The following is a 10,251-nucleotide window of genomic DNA, read 5'->3' on the forward strand; positions in this document are numbered from 1 at the left end:
TAATATCCAACCTAAACCTCCCCCACTGCAACTTGAGACCATTACTCCTTGTCCTGTCCTCTTCTACCACTGAGAATAGTCTAGAACCATCCTCTCTGGAACCACCTCTCAGGTAGTTGAAAGCAGCTATCAAATCCCCCCTCATTCTTCTCTTCTGCAGACTAAACAATCCCAGTTCCCTCAGCCTGTCCTCATAAGTCATGTGTTCCAGACCCCTAATCATTTTTGTTGCCCTTCGCTGGACTCTCTCCAATTTATCCACATCCTTCTTGTAGTGTGGGGCCCAAAACTGGACACAGTACTCCAGATGAGGCCTCACCAATGTCGAATAGAGGGGAACGATCACGTCCCTCGATCTGCTGGCTATGCCCCTACTTATACATCCCAAAATGCCATTGGCCTTCTTGGCAACAGGGGCACACTGCTGACTCATATCCAGCCTCTCGTCCACTGTCACCCCTAGGTCCTTTTCCGCAGAACTGCTGCCTAGCCATTCGGTCCCTAGTCTGTAGCTGTGCGTTGGGTTCTTCCGTCCTAAGTGCAGGACCCTGCACTTATCCTTATTGAACCGCATCAGATTTATTTTGGCCCAATCCTCCAATTTGTCTAGGTTCCTCTGTGTCCTATCCCTGCCCTCCAGCGTATCAACCACTCCTCCCAGTTTAGTATCATCCGCAAATTTGCTGAGAGTGCAATCCACACCATCCTCCAGATCATTTATGAAGATATTGAACAAAACCGGCCCCAGGACCGACCCCTGGGGCACTCCACTTGACACCGGCTGCCAACTAGACATGGAGCCATTGATCACTACCCGTTGAGCCCGACAATCTAGCCAACTTTCTACCCACCTTATAGTGCATTCATCCAGCCCATACTTCTTTAACTTGCTGACAAGAATACTGTGGGAGACCGTGTCAAAAGCTTTGCTAAAGTCAAGAAACAATACATCCACTCCTTTCCCTTCATCCACAGAACCAGTAATCTCATCATAGAAGGCGATTAGATTAGTCAGGCATGACCTACCCTTGGTGAATCCATGCTGACTGTTCCTGATCACTTTCCTCTCATGTAGGTGCTTCAGGATTGATTCCTTGAGGACCTGCTCCATGATTTTTCCGGGGACTGAGGTGAGGCTGACTGGCCTGTAGTTCCCAGGATCCTCCTTCTTCCCTTTTTTAAAGATTGGCACTACATTAGCCTTTTTCCAGTCATCTGGGACTTCCCCCATTCGCCACGAGTTTTCAAAGATAATGGCCAATGGCTCTGCAATCACATCCGCCAATTCCTTTAGCACTCTCGGATGCAACTCGTCCGGCCCCATGGATTTGTGCACGTCCAGCTTTTCTAAATAGTCCCTAACCACCTCTTTCTCCACAGAGGGCTGGCCATCTACTCCCCATGTTGTGATGCCCAGCGCAGCAGTCTGGGAGCTGTCCTTGTTAGTGAAGACAGAGGCAAAAAAAGCATTGAGTACATTAGCTTTTTCCACATCCTCTGTCACTAGGTTGCCTCCCTCATTCAGTAAGGGGCCCACACTTTCCTTGGCTTTCTTCTTGTTGCCAACATACCTGAAGAAACCCTTCTTCTTACTCTTAATATCTCTTGCTAGCTGCAGCTCCAGGTGCGATTTGGCCCTCCTGATTTCATTCCTACATGCCCGAGCAATATTTTTATACTCTTCCCTGGTCATATGTCCAACCTTCCACTTCTTGTAAGCTTCTTTTTTATGTTTAAGATCCGCTAGGATTTCACCGTTAAGCCAAGCTGGTCGCCTGCCATATTTACTATTCTTTCGACTCATCGGGATGGTTTGCCCCTGTAACCTCAACAGGGATTCCTTGAAATACAGCCTGCTCTCCTGGACTCCTTTCCCCTTCATGTTAGTCCCCCAGGGGATCCTACCTATCCGCTCCCTGAGGGAGTCGAAGTCTGCTTTCCTGAAGTCCAGGGTCCGTATCCTGCTGCTTACCTTTCTTCCCTGTGTCAGGATCCTGAACTCAACCAACTCATGGTCACTGCCTCCCAGATTTCCGTCCACTTTTGCTTCCCCCACTAATTCTTCCCTGTTTGTGAGCAGCAGGTCAAGAAAAGCTCCCCCCTAGTTGGCTCCTCTAGCACTTGCACCAGGAAATTGTCCCCTACGCTTTCCAAAAACTTCCTGGATTGTCTATGCACCGCTGTATTGCTCTCCCAGCAAATATCAGGAAAATTAAAGTCACCCATGAGAACCAGGGCGTGCGATCTAGTAGCTTCTGCGAGTTGCTGGAAGAAAGCCTCATCCACCTCATCCCCCTGGTCCGGTGGTCTATAGTAGACTCCCACCACTACATCATTCTTGTTGCTCACACTTCTAAACTTAATCCAGAGACACTCAGGTTTTTCTGCAGTTTCGTACCAGAGCTCTGAGCAGTCATACTGCTCCCTTACATACAGTGCTACTCCCCCACCTTTTCTGCCCTGCCTGTCCTTCCTGAACAGTTTATAACCATCCATGACTGTACTCCAGTCATGTGAGTTATCCCACCAAGTCTCTGTTATTCCAATCACGTCATAATTCCTTGACATCACCAGGACCTCCAGTTCTCCCTGCTTGTTTCCAAGGCTTTGTGCATTCGTATATAAGCACTTGAGATAATCTGCTGATCGCCCCTCATTCTCAGTATGAGGCAGGAGCCCTCCCCTCACAGACGTTCCTGCCTGTGCTTCCTCCCAGTATCCCGTTTTCCCACTTACCTCAGGGCTTTGGTCTCCTTCCCCCGGTGAACCTAGTTTAAAGCCCTCCCTTTCTCTGGAGGCGATAGGCATAATCAGGACAGGATTGTATTCCTAACAGCCCAATAGCACCTTCTTTCAATGGGACTAGTTTGGAATGTGAGGAGGTGACCGGTCGCTTCCCAGCTTACGGCTGCCTCTGTTGCATAGCCAAAGGCCTTAGCCTAAGAACAGGGCCTCAGACTGTCACAGTAAGAGAAGGACCTTACACTGGCAGACAGTGATTTTGATTCTTTCTTGTATACCTCTATAACTAGCCAAGTGATAAGAATACACCTAAATTCTTATAGTATAGGCCTTTACAGACAGGCCTGAATATCTATATCCTAACAAACACCAGTGACCAACACATGAAGGGGAATACAGTCACTTCAGTTTCATATCATATTCAAAAGGCCTCACGGGAGAGACAGCGATCAAGACCAGCTGATTCTCTGGCCATCTGTGTTCCATTTCCACAAGGAAAGACACGACAACAACATTAATTGCATGTGCTGTGCACACCTGTTGTCCTGGGAGCAAAGATGCTCCAGGGAGCAAATCTCAAAGTCATCCCAGGAAGCAGCTCCAGAGGTATTAAGGGTAACGTTGGTGTGGTTAGCAAACAGGGAAAGATTCAAAACTGATTTTACAGTTCTGATTTTAGGGTTTTGAGAAGGTACTGCTTCCATCCTCAACTCATTGTAAGTGAAGGGAGGAAAAACAAAGAGGTACCACAGAGTCATGGGCAAACAAGTCAGTTTCAGAACATTTCAGCCTTTAATTGAAATGACAGTGAGCCATTCACAGAAAGGAAAGGAAGGAATTACTTTTCTGAACATATTTACATATCAAAAGAAGGAAAGAGCTTTACAAGGGAGGGAGAAGAGTGACATGAAAAGGAGAGAGCAATAGCTTTAATAGGAAGGGGGAAAATTCCCCCATCGATTCAGGGAATATTTATACTAAGGCCATTATATTGACTCAGCTATGGTGTGCAGCAGTTCCGTAGTGTAGATGCTTTCCACAGTGATGGAAGGGTTCTTCCATCGATGTAGTTAATCCACATCTCCGGGAGGCAGTAGCTACATCAGTGGAAGAATTACACTGAGGGTCAGTACAAGCTAACTGCCTCGCACAGGGTGTGAAAAGTTTCCCTGCCCTGTGTGACAGAGCTCTGTTGATCTAATTTTTAAGCATAAACCAGGCCTCAGAGAAGGTGCCGATGGAAAAGACGAGCTGGGAAATCTAGTCCTATCTCCCTGCCATGGCAGCAGAATCCCCTTCGGTTCTTTTTGTTCAGGCTCATTGGAAATATTCCAGCTGTCCCAGATCGAGCTCAGTGTCAGGCTGTGTGTGTGTCTTTGGTGTGCGGTTGGCACTGTGTGTGTGTTTAGTGGGCATTATCTGTGTGAATGTGTTGGGGGACACAGTGGAGTTGAATGTCAAGTGGAGGCAGGTACGTGTCCCTTGCCCAGCCCACTGCTCAGGCTGGTGTCCCCCCTCCTCCCAGTGCAGGGCTCCTTTTAAGATCATAGAATCATAGAACTGGAAGGGACCTCAAGAGGTCATCTATTCCACTCCCCTGCACTCATGGCAGTGCTAAGTATTATTTAGACCATCCCTGACAGGTGTTTGTCTAACCTGCTCTTAAAAATCTCCAAGGATGGAGATTCCACAACCTTTCTAGGCAAGTTATTCTAGTGCACAGCCACTCTCACTGTTGGAACGTTTTTCCTGATGTCCAACTTAAAGCGCCCTTTCTGCAATTGAAGTCCATCGTTTCTTGTCCTATCCTGCCCCCCCTCCCCCCCCGCAGACATGTTGCTTTGCAGTTTTATTCCTAAACTCTGTTTCACTGACTCTAAATTATAGGAAATAAATAAAATTAAGAAAAGAATAATCGGGACAGAGCTGGCATGCTCGGAGATATTTTGCAGCATTTTCTGCAGAGATGCTGCAGAGATCTTCCATGTTAACCACCAGTTTGGGGAGTATCCTCCTTTTTGCAACCTGCCCTGACCTTGGCATTTTCAGTGAGGACTGCCCCAGACACCTCCGGGTCACAGGAGGCAGAAAGGCAGGAGGAGGAGTTATGAGCATGACTCTTAGAGGAAGTAGGGGCAGAGTGTTTTCTGGGCAAAGACATGGAGTGACAGACTTGGGAGTTTCTGAATACAGAGATTGTTGGCTGTAGGTGATTTCTACTGCTGTTCAGGGAAGCAGGACTTTGTGTACATTCTTTGTAACCCCTCCTCCAAGGATTATACCAAAGAAAATAGCTGACTTGCATCATCAGTTTTTCTTCTTACTACAATCAGTCCTGCAATACCTCACAACTTGACACCACTTAGGAGAGGGGGGCACCAATATGCGCTGGAGTGCTGATAATAACAGGCAAGCCTGAACACCCGTGGGGGATAATTTCTGCTATCATAGTGAAGAAGAGAAGAGTCATCACTGGGCCTGCCATGGATCTCCCTGGGGGGAGGAGATGACCAAAACGTCCTTGTGCAGCTGCAGCCATGGATCAGTGCATGGACCCATGCCTGTGGTGACTTCACCCTTTCATGTCAATCGAACACTACTGTTAGTCAGCACCACAGATTTGGTGTTACTGGGGTATTTCCTAGGTTGGTGGCTGTGACATACCAGGGCCCAACCCAGACTAATCAGCAGCTGTGTCCCACCTGCCTGCAACCTTGCAATGACTTGCTGAATTGGCTTCCACCTGGGCCACTCACAAACAACCATCTAGCATGCAAATCACACCCTGAGCATGTGTGTGTAACTGCAGCCTGGCCAGGAATAGTTGGGTGACATTCAGGCTCTCACCACCCTTGGTTATACTGCAGGGGGACCCCAACATGCTCCCCAGTCTTCGATTTCCCTCCAGAAATGTACGTCCTGTGCTGCCCAGTCCTCTCCTGGACAATACAAGCTACATTGTCCATTATTTCTTTAATAGCACTAACATGCCTGCAACTTCGTTTCTCAGACATTTGTATTTAAACACACTGGATTAGATAAAACAATAAAACAAAGTTTTTTGAACTCAAATATAGATTTTAAGTGTGTGAAAATTAGGAGTCATAGAAGTCAGACATGGTTACAAGAACAATAGAGCTAGAATGCAACTTGTGCCTAAGTTAACAAATGATGTGAAATTCAAAGCAAAAGTTTCCTCACCACATGCTTTCAGCAGGCTTACTGACCAAACTTCTTAGGTCAGGACCCCTCCCCCAGTCCTATGGCTGCTTCCTTTCTCCCTTCAGATGCAGTGAATCAATGGGCAGAGAGAGAGAGAGAGAGAGAGAGAGAGGTGCCTTGGGATGTCTGCACCTTCTTCTTATAGTCCTAGCCCCTGTTTGAGAAACATTTCCACCTGGTTACCGGAAGACAAAAACTCTATGTAAAAGGATGTTTCCTGCTGCTTTTTCCTCACCTTTTTGGGGTTCCTTTGTTTCCTTTCCTGCTTGATGACTTTGTTTACTGTTTAGATACAAAATTAAGCAGAGCACACATTTCTTTGTTTAAGACAGACCAGTTTGCCAGCCTCAGTTTGGAACATGTATTAATAACAAGATACAGTGTCATCTTATAACTTCACATACATTATCAAAAATTGTATTAATATTAAGATGAGAGAATGACTATTTCTGGTTGACTCATAGATTTATTTAGCATTTTACAGCTGAGCTCTGTGTGCAGATAATACGCATGCAAGAGGGATAGTTTTGTGAACTGCAGAAGTCCGTAGCATGCTGTGGTCTCCTCCTGAGCTCCTCTGGTCATCATGTGGTCTCCATCAAGAAAAAGGAGTGAACCTGTCTCTCCTACTTTGGGGAGTAACCTAGCAAGGGAAGGACATAGGATACCTTGAGTGATCCACACTCTATAAATAGCTCGATAATCTGGAGTATTCTTACATGTCTTGCAGATTTTACGTTCCACTGAGCACCTAAGGAATACATGTCCTTTGCTGAGTGGGAACAGGCAGCAGGTAACATATGAAGATGCTGCTTCTCAGAGCCAGGCTGCCACCTATTGGGACCAGGACAATGATTCTGAAACCAGGAATGACTGAGAAGCTATCAGCTACAGATGGGAACAATTAGTACATTTCACCTCTATCTGACTTTCTGTTCCTTTGATTCCAAATTTGTTGCTAAGGCTGTTTGAATTTTTTTCTTGAGAAGTTTTTTGTATGGGAAATTGGAATTTCCATTCAACTATTTTTTCCATGAAATACTCCCCTCCTTCCTAAACCATGGCTGTGGGACTGAGGTGATGTTCCAGGGCAGTTCAGCAAGAGGAGAGACCATGATGCATCCTGGGGGATATATATTCCAGCCGAGAAGCCTGGCCCATGGAAGAGATTGGTGGTGTGCGGTATCTGAGGCACCCCCATGGTATTTCAGAGTGAAAATATTAAGTTTTTACCAAAAAGATTTCGGTCTCCACAAAAAACAAAAACAACAACAACAACAACAAAACCTTTGTGGATCAGCTCTACACAGTACCTACCTTGCACTGAAAAGAGCAGTATAAAATATACCCCTAACCTCATACTCTGTAACTATGGTAGAAATTACATCCTTGAATAACACAGTAGAAAGAGTAGGTCAAATTAATCACCAGGGCACCAGTTAAGCGAGGATGGCTTTGGTTCACTGAACGCATTAATTAGGTGTTGTGTCTCTCTGAGCTCAGGTATTCCCAGTTGCTTCAGGAATCGTGTCCCATAGATCACACATCTCAGTATAAAATTTCCCGAATGCTCCAAACTGGCAGTTTCTGTCGTTGGGGAAAACACCACCACATCTCTCTCTCTCTCTCTTCTCAGCAGGTACGTGCTATTGTCCTGAATTACAGTCACACACACACAGACAGAAGCCACGGGGATCAGCAGGCATTGAATTCCGGACCTCCGGCACTTAAAGCCTCAGCTCCAACTCCTACCCCTTCAGCTAAAGGAACGACCTCCTGGGTTGGAAAAAATAGGCAATTACATAGTCACTGAAGCCAGGGCTTCCCACTATGTCTCTGGGTTTTCATACAGGCTCAAGTAAATGCCAAAAAGCTGAATTAGCACAGTGCGCATCTTTACCCCAAACCGACATGCCAAGCCACAGAGCTCCCCTTGCCCAAAGAGGGTAGAAAGATTGACACTCCTTTACTCTCACCCCTTCTTTAGATAAGGAATCATCTCTTCAGACTGATTCTCTCACACATCTCTCAGACTGATTCTCTCTCAAATCACTGTTTTCTGTTTGGATTAGTGAACGGGAGGGTTTCTGTGCGGGGCATGATTAACCTGCATGTCATTTTATTTGCACAGTGCCTGCATTTTATTGAACACCTGGAATGACCAGTGGTGAACATCTGGCTCTGTGGACTAAGCCCTTCCCTGAGTGGGTACTGGTGCCCATTAAGAAACTGATCTCCATTTATCTTCACTTACTTCATTACAGAGCAGGGACAGGTTTTCTGCACCATCCACCTGCCCACATCTCTGTAGCTGCCTGATCTCTGTTGAGAGGAGATGGAAGAGGGAAATCACTCGGAGGTGACTGAGTTCATTCTCTCAGGACTGACAGATCGTCCGAGCTGCAGGTCCCCCTATTTGTGGTTTTACTAATGATTTATAGTATTACCCTGGTGGGGAATGGGGGGATGATCTTGTTAATCATGAATGATCCCCGACTCCACACCCCCATGTACTATTTCCTCAGGAATTTCTTAGCTGACAGGAAAAGCATTTCTTACACTGCCTGCGCTGTGCAAATGTATCTCTCTATCGCTTTTGGAGATGTTGAGTGCCTCTTGATGGCTGTGATGGCGTATGACCGTTATGTGGCCATCTGTAACCCACTGCTCTATACGGTCACCATGTCCAGGCAGCTTTGTAAACAGCTGGTGGCTGGAGTGTACGCTGTGGGGGTGGTGGATTCAATGATATACACATGTTGGACATTTCGGCTGTCATTCTGCAGCTCCAACATCATCAATCATTTCTTCTGTGATGACCCTGCGCTGCTGTTGCTCTCCTGTTCTGACACCCGCATCAATGAGATTGTGATGTTTGCTTTCATGAGCTGCATTACGTTGAGCAGCTTTGTGACTGTCCTCCTCTCCTATGTCTATATCACCTCCACCATCCTGCAGATCCGCTCCGCCAAGGGCCCGTGCAGAGTCTTCTCCACCTGCACTTTCCATTTGACCTCTGTGGTCCTGTTTTATGGCACCCTCCTCTTCATGTATTTACGTCCCCCCTCCAGCTATTCCATGGATACAGACAAAGTGGCCTCAGTGTTTTACACGTGGCTGATCCCCATGTTGAACCCCCTCATCTTCAGCCTGAGGAACACGGAGGTGAAGGAATCCCTGAGGAGAGCAATGAATAAACTCCTAACCAATTCTTGAATCTGTTTAATTCAGTACTGGTTTAGTGGTGAGGAGTGGAAACAGGTGAATTCAATTCCCAGCCCATTACAGAATAATTTCAGAGAGCCCGTGATAGTTTTGTTCATTTTTATATTGTTATTATTTTTAATTTGTTTGTATTCCAACAGGGTCTGCAGGCCACAACAGAGATCAGTGGACCAAATTTGGGAAGCATCACAGGAAATGCAGGAAACTCAAGTCCATAGTGTGCCGGGTTCGGTCACAGAGACCCTCATTGGAACTGTCACCTCATGTGCTGAAATTACCTCTGAGCCCATTTCCCCTGCCATCCTGGGTCTCCGAACCCTGTCTTGTTGAGCCAGACACACTAGCCAACTTCCACACAGACCCAGGCTTTTAGTTTTCAAATCAAATCCAAAAATATTTGGGCTCTCAGGAATTCAGGTTTCAGATGACAAAAAAAAAAATCCATTTAGCTGAAAGGCTAATATTTCATGAAAAATAATTTTGATGGAAAATGTTTGACCAGCTCTGCCCACATCACAAATTCCACCATTGCAATTAGTGCTTATTGGTACCTTGTTGGCAACTTCAGCAGAGAAAGCAAAGAGTGACTAGGCCGCAGAGACTGAATGCTCCTGTCATCCCCTGGAGATGTTGCTTCTAGGTCAGCATTGAGGCACATGAGTTGGAACTGGCTGGCGTGTAACTCTTTATTGTAGCTGCCCACAGTGTGGCTGATGTGGGTGATCGAGAGCAGTCTTCAGTCTCCAGAGCTATCCATCAGACACCTGTCACTCGCATCATGTTCACTTTAAGAAGTAGTCAGCTCTTTGAAAAGTCACTTAGTAAAAATGTCATCATGGGTCTCAGTGTTTATTGTCTCTCACTAATATCTACACCAAGTATGCTCAGATCATATCCCACTGCGAAACTGGGAGTTTTTTGAAAACTTTTTCTCTCTCTCTGACTCATTCTTGGAGGAGAAAAGTTTGCCATTAGAGGTGGCAGACATTTTTAAAGATGAAAATCTTTTTTAGTCAAAAATAGCCATTTTATATTCCTAAACTAATAATTTTCACTAAAAAT

General features: G+C 46.0%; 1 pseudogene; it reads left to right on the forward strand.

Annotated features, from left to right (window-relative positions):
- The first annotated feature begins 8,299 nt into the window (after positions 1-8,299).
- LOC141989100 (olfactory receptor 8U9-like) lies at positions 8,300-9,180 on the forward strand (annotated as a pseudogene).
- The last annotated feature ends 1,071 nt before the right edge of the window (positions 9,181-10,251 follow it).

This window comes from Natator depressus, chromosome 6 (genome assembly GCF_965152275.1).
Source record: "Natator depressus isolate rNatDep1 chromosome 6, rNatDep2.hap1, whole genome shotgun sequence".
NCBI classification, from domain to species: domain Eukaryota; kingdom Metazoa; phylum Chordata; order Testudines; family Cheloniidae; genus Natator; species Natator depressus.